Source organism: Myotis nattereri, assembly GCF_964212035.1.
Source record: "Myotis nattereri genome assembly, chromosome: 6".
NCBI lineage: Eukaryota > Metazoa > Chordata > Mammalia > Chiroptera > Vespertilionidae > Myotis > Myotis nattereri.
In genome coordinates, this window is record NC_138081.1 from 79,680,383 (window position 1) to 79,694,888 (window position 14,506).

The window sequence follows — 14,506 nt, forward strand, 5'->3', positions numbered from 1 at the left end:
CATCCAGGCATGGAAGATCCTCCCAGCCCCAGCTGTATTCTCTTTGTCTGTCTTTTCTAAATCCTTCACCACCCTCCCTCAGGTTTACCCTTGGACTTGCTGGTGTGGCACAGCCTTACATTGGATTTACTGAGAACCCCATCACCACCACCACCACCACAACCTGTAACCACTCCATTCCTCCCCACCTCCCTCTAGTGGTATGGAAGTGACATTCTCTGTGTTGATTGTTTAAGGGGTTCTCCTGGAGAGTCGACAGGAATACTTTGGAGCACTATAGTTTTACTTTTATGAATCTAGGCATGAATTTATATTACTTACCTGCTAAGAAACATTTGGCTTCCTGAATTTGAGAATTGGTATCTCTCAAGAATTCAGGAAAATACTCAACCATTGTTTGTCTGTTTGTTATTGCCTATATACATCCTTACTTTGTCCTCAGTTTCTTTCAACCACTCTATAGTCTTCATTTCTTGGTCTCTCTGAGTTTCATTTTGGATAAGTTCTTCAAATGTTTCATCCAGTTCACTAATCCTTCCTTCAGCTTTGTCTAATATGCTGTTTACCCAGCCATTGAGTTTTGAATTTCAGGTATATTTTGTATTAATTCATGAGCCTCTATTTGGTTCTTTTTTAAATCTGCTTATATTTTCTTCTAGTCTATTGCTCATGTTTTTAAGTCTCTCTTTTTTATTTTTTTAAACATATTAACCATATTACTATATATTGCATATCTGATAATCCTAATAGCAAAAGTCCTTGTAGATTTGATTATACTTTCTGGATTTTGTTCCAGGTTCATGTTTACATTTCCTTTATTTCTTACATATTTTGTGATTTAAAAAAATGGTTTTTTATTGTAAGCTTGTATTGGAAATTCTTTGAAGACTGATTTGGTTACATTACTCCAAAAAAAAAAAGATGTAGGCTTGTTGCTATGTCACTAGGGGGCACTATTAACATGGAACAACTTAAATTCCCTACTTAATTTTTTATATGTCATAGGTAGGGTTTTCAAAATAAAATACAGGACACCTAGTTAAATTTTAGATTAAAAAAATGAATGATTTTAGTGCAATATTTAGGGCATATACTAAAAAATTATTCAAGTTTAACAGAGCATCCTTATTTTTACTTGCTAAATCTGGCAACCCTACATGTAGCTTAAATTGGGCTTCAAACCCACATAAGCACTTGCTCGAGGCTATGAAGCCTCAGGGGATATTTTCCCCCATTCTCCCAGGGCAGCAGCAATGGTTCCTTTCTTTCTCTTTCTTTCTTTCTTTCTTTCTTTCTTTCTTTCTTTCTTTCTTCCTTTCTTTCTTTTAAGGGTTTCTTAAATATGATACCAAAAGCACAAGTAACAAAAGAAAAAGGTAAATAAACTGCATCAAAATTTCAAAGTTTTAGGCTTCAAATGATATTACAAAGAAAGTGAAAATATAACCCATACATTAGGACAAAATATTTGCAGGCCATATATTTGACTAGGAGCTTATATCCAGAATACATTAAAAAAAAACTCCCATAACTCAATAATAAAAATAACCCAATTAAAAGATAAATGATTTGAATAGATATTTCACCAAAGAATACCTCATGAAAATATCCTCAACACCATTAACATTAAAGAAATGCAAATCAAAACCACAATGAGATACCACTTCACACCTACTAGGATGGCTGTAATAAAAAAAACCAGACTATAAAAAAAATGTTGGTGAAGCTATGAAGAAATTAGAAATGTCCAGAATAGGCATATACACAGAAAGAGAAAGTTGATGAGTGGTGGCCTACAGCTGGGCAACCTGGGGTTGGTGGGAGGGGTGGAAGTCATGAGGGTGGATTGACCGCTGTTACAGGGTTTCTTTTTTGAATTATGAAAATGTTCTAAAATTAGATTGTGGTTTATGGTTGCACAGATCTACAAATAAACTGAACACCATTGAATTGTACAGTTTAAGTAGGTAAATTGTATGGCATGTGAATTCTATCTCATAACCTGTTAATAAAATATAAGAGAAATATTCAAAACACATCACTCTCATTCTTTTACAGCCTTCTACTACATTCTATCTCTGGAGGTTATTTACTGAGAGATGGTACCCAAGTGGCCCCAAAACATAGGATCAAATTGTGGACAATGTTAAAACAGCAAGGACTCTTTATCTCAGGTTATACCTTGTTTATTTCTTTACATCAGTTAGCCAGATGGCAGTGAGTGATAATACTCTGTACTAATCCCTTAGGAGGACCAGTTTGCTTGCGGTTTAGACATAGACAATAATGATCTGCCCCATTATAAGAAATATAACAACGCCAAAAGAGCTTCATGACAAATAAAATGATTAGAATACGGTATACAAAGATCTAGACAGCATTCTGCTACATCCCATCAATAAACATTTGTTGAATATTATAGAAAATGCAAAAATGAATTAGATCCTGTAAAAACATCTTTTTTTAAAAAAAAAAGAAAATTAGAGGGGAAACAACATAAAAACTTGGAATTTGAAATATATATAAAAAAAGAAAAGAATTATATCCTGTTTCTGCCTGCAGTCAAGACTCAATCAAGAAAATAGAAACCGCCCTATCCAACTTGGCTCAGTGGATAGAGCATTGGCCTGTGGACTGAAAGGTCCCCATTCAATTCTGGTGGAGGGCACATGCCTGTGTTGCAGCCAGTCAATGATTCTCTCTCATCATTGATGTTTCTATCTCTCTCTCCCTCTCCTTTCCTCTCTGAAATCAATATATATATATAAAATAGCAACCAATTTAAGTATTTAAAGCTAAAGGCATTTAATACACAGAAGTAGGTACTTAAAAACTTTTAAAAGAGCTTGAGAAGTAGAAGTCAGGGGAGCTGCCAACAGCTTTCAGATTCACTAAAACTGAATATGAAACTTCTTGCTGTCATGCAGAAGTCAGGAAGCTGTAACATATGAAATCAATAATCACGTTGTTCTGCATCCCTGGGGTGAAAGGCTGGCAGAGGAAATAGAAATTGCTGCACAAAGTTGTATCTTAAGTTCACGTGTCCACCACCACTGCTGGAGAAAGCCAAATGACTTCTCTCTTCTGCCTTCTACTTCACGCAATGTACATCTCATTGACAGCCTCTAAACTGTATTTGGAACCCTCTGGCAAGAGACTATGGAAAATGTAGTTCTCATTCATACAACCCCTGCAATGAAAGGAAGAATATGAAAGGTAATGGAAATAGTGCTAAGTACCAACAAATAATATATGACTCATTACTCTCAAGGTTAGTAAAGTAATTTCTGAGACTTATATAGTATGAGTTAGGGATTGTTTCTTAATGATGGGATGCAAGTCCCAGAAATTGAATCTTTCCCTAATATAACTTGACATGTCTTGAATATTGGACTCCTAGGCACTTTACCAAGTTGGCAAGCCCTGAAGTTTGTTAGAAGTGTATCTTCCACCCTCTGGCACATGTCTTAAGAAACATACTTGTGAATTCTTTGCACTTGGTCCAGTCATTATGTCAAGAATGTGTGACCTAACGGACCAATGTGAAGTCCTGTGGGATGGCAAGACTATAAAATTCACGTGGACTAAATTATGACAGAGAACTGGGGGTTGGATATAGCCATGGGACAGGACTCCTGTGAACTACGTACTTTTCTGGGTAAAAGTAAGCTGTTTCTGGTGGTCTTTACTTATTACTATAGAACAAGAGTCAGAAAACTAGAGCTTGTAGGATGGCCATTTGTTTTGGAAATATAGTGTTTTTTTTGGAATCACAGCCATGGCCATTCATTTACTTATTGTCTATGGCTGCTTTCACATGATAACCACAAATTGAGTATTTGGAACAAAGACCTTACTGACCAGCCAAAATATTGCTCTCAAACTAAAGATAAATAGAAATTAAAAGTTTTACACTTATTTCTAAAATAAAACTATAGCCCCTTTATGAAAGTAAACACTAAAATGCATTTATACCAGTTAAAAAAAATATTTTTCTTTGAAAACTGAATCAATACCTATTTAAGTGAAATTTTCCCTTTCAACCTTCTTATTCTAGTATAAAATAACCAGAGCTATTTATGTCGCTCAACTTCTGATTTAAAAAAAAAAAAGCCTGTTTAGAAAAATCTATGTGTACTCTATACTATCGAGCAAAGTAATTTACAATATTTGATTGACAATCCATTATTACATCTAATGAAGCACATTAAAAAAATAAACTCTTGGTTTGCCTGTTCCAAAAAAAGAAATCTAGCCCAAGTCATTTGGAATTCATTAGGAGTCACTTGCTCAAGTGCCATTGAATGAAGAGATTGGCATATAGTATAGACCAGTGATGGCGAACCTATGACATGCGTGTCAGAGGTGACACGCGAACTCATTTTTTTTGGTTGATTTTTCTTTGTTAAATGGCATTTAAATATATAAAATAAATATCAAAAATATAAGTCTTGGTTTTACTATGGTTGCAAATATCAAAAAATTTCTATATGTGACACGGCACCAAAGTTAGGGTTTTCAAAATGCTGACACGCCGAGCTCAAAAGGTTCGCCATCACTGGTATAGACCCAGAGGTCTGTGTTTATTAAGTATATACTCTCTCTCTCTTGCTCCAAAATCTCATGGTGAGTGGGGAGAACACAATGGCCAATATTGATTCTCTGACCTTTTAATTTATACTGCCACTTGCAGAAGTTTTTCTTGTATTTTTGAATTCTCATTACCCCGTAATAATTTGCAATTATATAATGCTTCATGGGATTAGTGAGTGTTTTCAAAAACAACTCATTTGATCACCATATCAATCCAGAAAATATTTTCTTCCCACATTTCATAGATAAGGAGACTGAGGCACAGAAGAAATCAGTAAACATACAGCTTCACAGAGATAAGGACCAAAGAGAACATTCACCAAGCATCCACTATACTGTAGGCACCATCATAAGCCAGAACCAGAACTCACACCTTGTAGACTCCAAGTCCAATATTCTTACTATCACAATTTATTAATCCCCTTCATAGAGAGTACTGGGGTTGGTACTGGTATTGGTAACTCTTAAACACATAAAAATATAACAAGCACTGACCCCAAACTGAGAATAAGATGACAGGAGGAGATAGGAAACACAACTATAAAACTTTAATGTCAATGCTGTTTATAGTTATTGAATGAATGGCATTAAGATATGCTTATATTACTGCTTAAAGAATTAAGATGAACAGGAAGTACTTTTTAAGAATTTAGTTGTGACATTCTGAAATATCTAACCACAGGAATTTATAAAGTATCTATGGATAATTATTATTAAAGAGCAAACTTATCTTTTGGGAATGATTCAAATACAGTACTGCTTAAAGTCAGTAGCTATAGGAAATGTTTCCCTTCTAGTTCTATTTTTCTATGATACTATCTCTAGTTACAGGGTCTTCTACACCAACACACTTTAACATCCTATAAATCTGAAGGGAAAGAGTTGATAATATCAGATATGGATATGCTTCCTGAAGTATGTGTGATCAAGCTCTCTGCAAATAAGAAGCAGTAATAGATATGTTTTTGCTTCTTACTAAGGCTACATGCTATCGGATTCACCAGTGTTATTCACTTAATAATTTATCTGATAAATATTTATTATATACACCTCATGTATGATATTTGTGAAGAATATAAAAAATTAGTAAAACCTTTTGCTATCTAATAGATTTTTTAAAATATGTTTTTTAATTGATTTTTTTAGAGAGAGAGGAAGGGAGGGGGAGAGAGATAGAGACGTATCAGGTGAGAGAGAGAAACATAGATCTGCTGCTTCCTGCAGGTCAGGCTGCCTCTTGCAGGCCCCAGGCATGTGCCCTGACCAGGAATCAAACTGGTGACCTCTTGGTACATGGGATGATGCTCAACCAACTAAGCAACACTGGCCAGGGATCTATCTAATAGATTTTGAGTGGCCCGGTTAAAAACCAATGAATTATTATTTTCATCAGCAAGGCTAGATAATATACATAGGAAACTAAGCAAGCGTCTTTTTGCCGTCTACGACAGAGGTCAGCAAACATTTTCTGTAAACAGCCAGGTTGTAAATATTTTAGGCTTTGCAGGGCCACATGGTTTTTGTTGTGAATATTTTAGGCTTTGTAGGGTCATGTGCTCTTTGTTGCAGCTACTTAACTTTGTATCATTTGGCAAAAACAGCCATAGATAATACATAAATGTGTCACAAAATATTATTGATTTGCTAAAAGGCATTTAAAATGCAAAAACCACTCTTAGCTTATAGGCCATACAAAAATAGGTGGGAGACTATAACTTGTCAATCCTTGATTAATGAAATTATCATCTATGAAAGAAAATATATTATAGATGGCCATGACGGATTCAGGCAAGATATTAAAATATTAAAATAAATATAAAACAAAATGATAAATACTTAAAATATTTTCATACCAAGAGTTGGGAAGATGATACAGTGTTATATGGATGGATCAGAACTAGCTCTTCTTGGATGGGTAATTTCAGCAATTGGTAGAAAAGGAATGTGAATGACTGCATACTAAAAGAGTTAAAACAAAGATTAAATACCTTTGTATTGTCACAGTTCTTTGCCTTATGTTGTCTAGAGGTTGAATTGCTTCCCATACAACTCTGTGTACTTGGCTCCTATTTTTGTTTTCTGTGTCTTAAATAATTGGCCTTGTGTATTAGTCAGGGTTTTTGGAAAACCAGAACAAATAGGATGGATTTATATATAAAACTAGAGGCCCAGTGCATGACATTCATGCACTGGGTGGGGGTGTTCCCCTCAGCCCGGCCTGCACAGTCCAGGAGCCTCAGGGGATGTCCAACTGATGGCTTAGGCCCACTCCCTGCCGGGCCTAAGTTGTCAGTCAGACACCCTTAGCGCTGCCGGCTTGTGGCTGAGCGGCACTGCCCCTGTGGGAGTGCACTGACCACCAGGGGACAGATCCTACATTGAGCATCTGCCCCCTGGTGGTCAGTGCGTGTCATAGCGACCGGCCATTCCACCGTTTGGTTGATTTGCATATTACCCTCTTATTATATAGGATAAGTATATGAGATTTATATGTATATAAACATATATAATGTGTGTATGCTATTTTTTAATAAGGAATTGGCTGATGCAATTATGGAAGCAGAGAAGTCCCTTGATCTAAAGTTGTCAAGCTGGAGAAAGCTCATGGTGCAGTTTTAGTCCATGTTTGAAGACCTGAGTGCCAGTGATAGAAGTCTTAGTCTGAGAGTAAGAGAAGACTGATGTCCTGGCTCAACAGTCAGGCAAGACAAGCAAATTCTTTCCTTTGCTTTATAAGGCCCTTCATCAGACTGATACGATACCCACCTGCATTGGGGAGGGTAATCTGCTTTATTCAATCTCCTGATTCAAATGCTCATCTCATCCAGAAACACCACCATGGGCATGCCCAGAAATGTTTGATCAAATATCTGGGCATCTTGTGGCCCTGTCAAGTTGACACATCAAATTAACCATCACATCAGTATTTCCAAAAGTATGTGTCATTTGTGGATAGTATGATAGGAAATAAATAAATGATGTATTGTAAGAAAAGCTATCAGGTTTCTTAGTAAAGTCAAATTCTAGCCATCCAGGGCTTGGAATGGAGGGAAGATCTTCAAGTTCAAGCTATGACTGGTCCTTGGGGTGGGAGCTGTAACTCACAGGCCTGGCTAGAGTTTCCAGAAATTCCCTGCACTGAACATCTCTTGTTTTCTGCCTCACATTCTTTTGCTCATTTTTTACTCCCATCTGCTGTAGCAAATAGTTTCCCCGGTTATTGCCTGACAGGATCTTGCTTCACTTGCATTAACTTCCATTTTTACCCTGAGGCTTCCAAGATAGGGGTGGGACTTCTGTCTGGACCTACCTGGCATTCAAGGAACTACATACTGGAAGTGTGAAGAAATTAATGCCCCATGGGACAGCTTTAGCTAATGTGGGACAGGAGCCAATGAGTTAAAATGCTCCCCTCTTCCTTCCTTTAATGGGCAACTCTGAGGCTCCTTGTAAGGTCTTGGCAAGGTAGTATGCTTTTATTGGCTTTCTCTCCTTTATTCTTTTATTCAGGGTCTGCTTTGAGCATGGGTAGGATACTCAGAGTGTCTTATTTGGCTTGGGCTACCATAAGAAAATATAATAGGCTGAGTGATTTAAACAGCATAATTTATTTTCTTATAGTTCTGAAGTCCCAGATCAAAGTCTAGTAGGATCAATTCCTGGTGTGAGCTCTCTTCCTGGCTTAAGATGGTCACCTTCTTGCTGTGTCCTCACATGGCCTTTCCCAAATGTGTGTGCAGAGTGGGATTGGAGATTACTCGGGGTTTTTTTTTTTTACAAGGGCATTGATCCTTTCCCACTAGGGTCCCATCCTCATAACCTCATGTAACCCTAATTATCTCCCAAAGGCCCCATCAGCAGATACCAGTACTCTGGAGGTTAGGGCTTCAATATATGAATTTAAGGAGGACACAAATATTCAGTTTATAACACAGGACAAGACATTCACATTCCCCTTGGGAATCACTGCCTCATTTTTGTTGGCACAACTATCCTGGCCTCAGAGGCCACACTCATCCTCTAGTGCTCTGGTCCAAGCCTGGGATTGGCAGTCATAATTAGTGAAAAAATCCCCTTTATTGACAATTTTTTAGGATCTGAGTGATACTGTTGTAGAGGACATGGGCTATAAAATAAGATTCCCGTCCGGCTGGTGTGGCTTGGTGGTTGAGCGTCGACCTATGGACCCAGGAGGTCAGGGTTTGATTCCTGGTCAGGTTTCAATTCCTAGTCAGGGCACGTGCCCAGGTTGCAGCTCTATCCCCAGTGTGGGCCGTGCAGGAGGCAGCCAATCAGTGATTCTCTCTCATTATTGGTATTTCTACCTCTCACTCCCTTCCTCTCTAAAATCAATAAAAATATATATATTTCTTAATTTAAAAAGCAAGATTCCCTCTTAGTTCTCTGAGGTCTCCAATGGGAACTAATTTAGACTTGTAGCCCTGACAATTGATACCAGATTGCCCTAGATCAGAGATTCTCAACCTTGGATGCACAACAGAATCACAGAAACAGCGGAGGTGGTAAAAGAGGGGTGGTGGGGGTGATTGAAAAATACCAATGCCTTAACCTACTTCCAGAGCTTCATTTGGTGGTTCTGGGGCAGGCATTGAAGCTTCAGTATTTTTTAAATTCTAATATGCAGCCTCAGAGGTACCGCTTACGGCCCTACATGAGCCTCTGCAAAATTGCCTGCAGTTCACTGTGAGTTTTTTATCTTGATAAACAGAGACTTACAAAAGGGACTTACTAAATAATCTTAACTAAAGGTTTAATGTGGGGCTGTATTTCCCAACAGGCCAAGCAGGAGTTAATTTGAAAAGCTTACTCAGGAGGTAACAAACACCATCATATTTTAAAACAAAACATGTACACCAGTGTTCAGAGCATTTTTCACAATAGCCAAAAGGTAGACACAAGTCTATCAGCAGATGAATAGCTAAACAGATTCTGGTATCTATATACACACAATAGAATATTATTCAGCCTTACCAACGAATAAAATACTGATACATCCACAATATAGATGAACCACAAAAACATGCTAAGTGAAAGGCACCAGTTACAAAAGATCATATATTGTATGGTTCCACTTTTACGAAGTACCTAGGATAGACAAATTCAGAAAGACAGAAAGCAGATTAGAGATTACCAGGTACTGGGTGGGAGGGTGGAGTGGGGAGTTGGTACTTAATGGGTACAATGTTTATGTTAGGGATGATGGAAAAATTCTGGAAATGGATGGTGGTGATGGTTGCACAACATTGAGAATATATGTAAAGCCACTGAATTGTGCCCTTAAAAATGGTGACAATGGTCAACTTTATGTGATGTATAATTACCACAATAAAACAAAACAAAATCCCCTCTTTATCGGTGTGATGCTTCTGAATGAAGATTTAAGCTGCTCTGTAGTTGTGAGGGTAACCATACCACCAGTAGTAGATAGGTAGATTGGCACTGGTGAAAGAAAACTCCCATTTAACAAAGGTTTTTAGAATGTATCAGCAGCCTGAAGTCACTATAAGGTGATGTCTATAATGGACATTTTTAAGTTTTTTTCAATGTCAGTAAGCATGTTCAAGCCTTTTAAAGGAAAACTAAGGCTTTCTCTGTTTAAAATTTATTTCTCTGGAAAATTTGGAATAAAAATTTATTCTTGACAATAAAATGATGATGATATCATAAACTTACTTTGGTATCATAACTATAGATTTTTTTAGATGTAAAAAGTAGTTCTCAGCTTTAAAGATTATCCACCTATGGCTAGCATAATGTTGGAGTATGTGCTTTAAAGGATGGAGATCATTATGCTCTGGGGATTTCTGACTCAGGCTATCCTCTGCCATAAGGAGTATAAAAAAGGATTTGTTCAAACTGAAGAAAATCACATAATTAGTTCTTTTAGTAGCAGTAAGCGGTACATGTAGTAAGATAATTCTAGGGCAAAAGAATTTCCTGTAGATTAACTGTCATCAGCTTCCTTTTTCCTCCTGTCAACTTATCCAAAATCTTACTCCTTTCAAATTTGGATAATGCCTCTCTTTCTGTGCTTGCTATTAACCTCATTAATCACTTGCTTATGCCTCCATCTCTCTCTTTCCCCACCCCCTCTCTACCTTTCTGCCACTCTCTCAAAAAATCTTTTTCCATGATAACACTTTCTCAAAAATTATTTTGAATGTACATGAGAAAAAAAAATAGCTCATGATTTCAACGTTTTCTTTGCAGACAGCTCTTCAGTTACAGATCAGTGGTATAAGGCAGTGGAGTATATGTAAACAATTGGGACATTGGAACATTCTTCCCCAGGCTGTTTACTAAACTCTCCCTGAAGACCAGATTTTATGCTATGTAAAAATTTTAGAGTTAAATGAATGAATAAAGAGAAGAGACAGAAATGGTCTAAAACATTCAGGTTTATAATGACTTTTACAGAATATCTTGGAGTCCTGCTGTCCTCCGGTGATGGAATTTCCTTCCACATTTCTCTCCCACATCAAGGTAGTTTGTCTCAGTTAAGTGGTTTGTGTGATTGACAGTCTTTTTTTAAAAAAAAATATTTTATCGATTTTTTACAGAGAGGAAGGGAGAGTGATAGAGAATTTGAAACATCGATGAGAGAGAAACATCGATCGGCTGCCTCCTGCACACCCCATCCTGGGGATGTGCCCGCAACCAAGGTACATGCCCTTGACCAGAATCGAACCTGGGACCCTTCAGTCTGCAGGCTGACACTCTATCCACTGAGCCAAACTGGCCATGGCGACAGTCTATCTATTCAGAAAGAAATTTCCTGATCCTAAAATGCTTGCTTTGTCCAAATCAGGGGCCTCTTTTCCCTAATTTTTGACCCTTTGCCTACCAAGCGTGGCACCACTGTTTGTGTATGGGGGTGGGGCCTGCACCCTGCATTTTTAATTTGCACCCTGTATTTCATCCTTATCTTCTGACTTGACTGAGGACTTCTAGAAGCTTCCCTTTCTTTCCCTACTTGGTTTGGGCCTTGAAGAATCTTCACCCAAATATATGAGGAGGTGTTTTCCCACTGGCTAGAGTTAAACATCAGAATGAGTTTTCAACCTAGAAGCAGTGCCATCCAAAGAGGTGTGTCTGATAGTCATAATGAGTATAGGTGTATGGCTGAGCCACACCATGGCTTCCCAATTATCCATTTGTTGGTTCAACGTATATTTATTTATTCATCAGGTGACTGCTATATGCAAGCACCATCTAACAGGCTGGGGTATAAAACCAGTAACAGTTGCTGTTTATGGAACTCATATTCTAGTCAGGACAATTAAAAAAAAAAGATAAACAAGTAAAATTTATAATGGTGATAAGAGCCAAGAGAGAAAAAATAAAGGAGAGAAGGAATAGATGGGTGAGAGAAAGAGAGAGATGGTATACCAGTAATATTAAAATAGTGAGAGAAAACCTGTCTGAGGAGGTAGCATCTGAATAAAGATCTGAAGGAAGAGAAAGAGCAAGTCTTGTATATATCTGAGGGTTCAGCAAGTGTGGAAGGATCTACCTGAAGTAGTTGTGAATGTATGTTCCAGGAAGAGTAAGAGGACCAGTGAGGCTGAAGTGGAATAAGAAAATGACAGAGCATCAGGGGATGAGGACAGAGAAGTACAGGTGGGCCAAATCCTGTGATTCTTTGTAGAACACTGCAAAACTTTGGTTCTTCTCCAAGTGACATGGAAAACTACGGACAGATAATTGTTAAGCAAGCAGACAATTGTCATGCCTTGGCTCCCCCCCTTTTAGTTTTTGTCTTTAAATAGCCCCCCACCCAGATCTGTTCTAGCCCTCTGCCTCTATTTGTAAGTCAGTGGTTTAACACTCAACATGCATTTTCCTCCAAACACTATACAAAATCATTTGTTTCTCAAGCACGTCTATAAAGGCATACTACAACATTTTGAGCAACAACATGAACTGTAGAGTCAAGCAGACCTGACTAGTTTTAGGATAAAAATGAGCAAATGTTATAAATCTTAAGGTATTGTATGGCTCAGAATAAGGCTCAATAGATGAGTTTTGTTTATCTATGGCCTACTGCCAAAGGAAATATACTCTCACAGCTTTCCCCCTACAGTCCCGACCATGAAATAAACACATAGCCCTCTTGAGGATTTCTAGTTTTAAACAGTTGGCATCAATGGAAAAACAGAAAGTATGTGGGACGTTTTTAAAAAATTTTATTCACCATCCTCTTAGACCCTGAAGTGGAAAGCCAGTGTAACATACTGACACCAGTGGTGAAAGGGAAGAGGAGGCGAAATGAAAGAGAAGAAAAAGAAGGAAGGAAACATTTGTTTTTTAAAAAACTTATTTATTTTTTAAAAATATATTTTTATTTATTTCAGAGAAGAAGGGAGAGGGAGAGAGAGATAGAAACATCAATGATAAGAGAGACTCATTGACCCGCTGCCTCTTGCACATTTCCCACTGGGGATCGAGTCCACAACCTGAGTCCTGACTGGGAATTGAATCGTGACCTCCTCATTCATAGGTCGATGCTCAACCACTGACCCACACCTTCCAGGCAGGAAGGAAACATTTATTGAGCACATACTCAATGCCAGGAGCTGTGCCAGGTACTTCTAAGTATAACACCAGTTAATCGTCTGTTGTAAGGGCATCTCTGTTGTAGACAGAGAACATCATGGCTCTGAGTTGATGAATCTTGCCTAAGTTCATGCAATTCGTAAGTGGTGGAACTGGTATTTAAAGCTAACTCTGACTTCTTGTCTGTAATATTTTAATATGTTTAACACATAACAAAATATATATAAATAGTATCTTACATTATTATTAAAATCTGCCTTTGTATATCTATCATATGGTAAGTACTAAGTCATTGTTCTCCCAAAGAGTAATCTTATATTTCAATCACAACATTTAAAAAATTGAGAAATCTGAATGAAAATGGTTTGGTAATTTAGTTTTGTTTTTCACAGACTTACTTTTAAAGAATTTATAATAAAAATACCTTTCTAAGTGTAACTGTGGCATAACTTCCTCAGTACTTTAATAGCTTCCAGATGTGTAGATAACTTTGTTTAGAAACTTTGTAAATTATCAAAGTTCTTTGCTGATTAAATAGGACTTATAATAAAGTAAGTCTTCTCTGCCCTGTTAGACCTCATGATGTTGAAAACCTTTTTGAAGTCATAACTTCAAAGTACGGTAATTTACATGGTTATAGTCTCATAACAAATACAGGATTATAGACTTTTCTGTAAGATTATAAAGGAAATGAAACAGAAATAATGACAAAATGACTTCTCATGTTCGGATCTCTTCCTTTGAATGTTTACCAGTTGGTCAACAAACTTGATATGCTAAAAAGTCCTATTGACATCAAAGAATACTTTCTCTAGTGCAAAGGGTCAAGTGTGGTGCCTTGTCAACTGACAGACCACTGGCAACAGAGTTAAACAATTTAAATGGACTTGAGATCATGTCAATTTGTGCAGTGGGAAGTAAACAGTCTAGATCTGTAGGTTGGAGACATGAATGGCAAATAGTAAAAGACAAGGACTCAATGGAGAAAAGGGTGGAGAAATATTAGTGAGGTGCTCAGATACAATGGTTATACTCCAAATCCTGAAGAGTCTGAGGATTAGAGAAAGGGATTTGATATAAAATTAAACAAACAAAATATAAATAAATAAAAAAGGGTTGTGACTGAAGGTGGGAGAGAAATTTTCTGAAGTTTGATTTCTTTGTTTTAAAGATAGACAATATCTTAAGGCTGCAGCAAATAACAGCAACAAGAAAAGCTGGAAATTAAATAAGTAATAATACAGCAGAGAGTGTCACATGTAGCCATTGTCATTGGGCATGTGGTGAACTTGGATTATTATCACACTTGTGGATGAAGCTCTATGGCACAGCTTGT